This window comes from Triticum dicoccoides, chromosome 6A (assembly GCF_002162155.2).
Source record: "Triticum dicoccoides isolate Atlit2015 ecotype Zavitan chromosome 6A, WEW_v2.0, whole genome shotgun sequence".
In the NCBI taxonomy this organism is placed as follows: Eukaryota; Viridiplantae; Streptophyta; class Magnoliopsida; order Poales; family Poaceae; genus Triticum; species Triticum dicoccoides.
The window spans coordinates 21,987,860-21,988,280 of NC_041390.1; positions in this window are offsets into that span (position 1 = coordinate 21,987,860).

The window sequence follows — 421 nt, forward strand, 5'->3', positions numbered from 1 at the left end:
GTTACTTGCCCGAGATTCGATCGTCGGTATCCCAATACCTCGTTCAATCTCGTTACCGGCAAGTCACTTTACTCGTACCGTAATGCATGATCCCGTGACCAGACACTTGGTCACTTTGAGCTCATTGTGATGATGCATTACCGAGTGGGCCCAGAGATACCTCTCCGTCATACGGAGTGACAAATCCCAGTCTTGATCCGTGTCAACCCAACAGACACTTTCGGAGATACCCGTAGTATATCTTTATAGTCACCCAGTTACGTTGTGACGTTTGGTACACCCAGAGCACTCATACGGTATCCGGGAGTTACATGATCTCATGGTCTAAGGAAAAGATACTTGACATTGGAAAAACTCTAGCAAACGAACTATACGATCTTGTGCTATGTTTAGGATTGGGTCTTGTCCATCACATCATTCT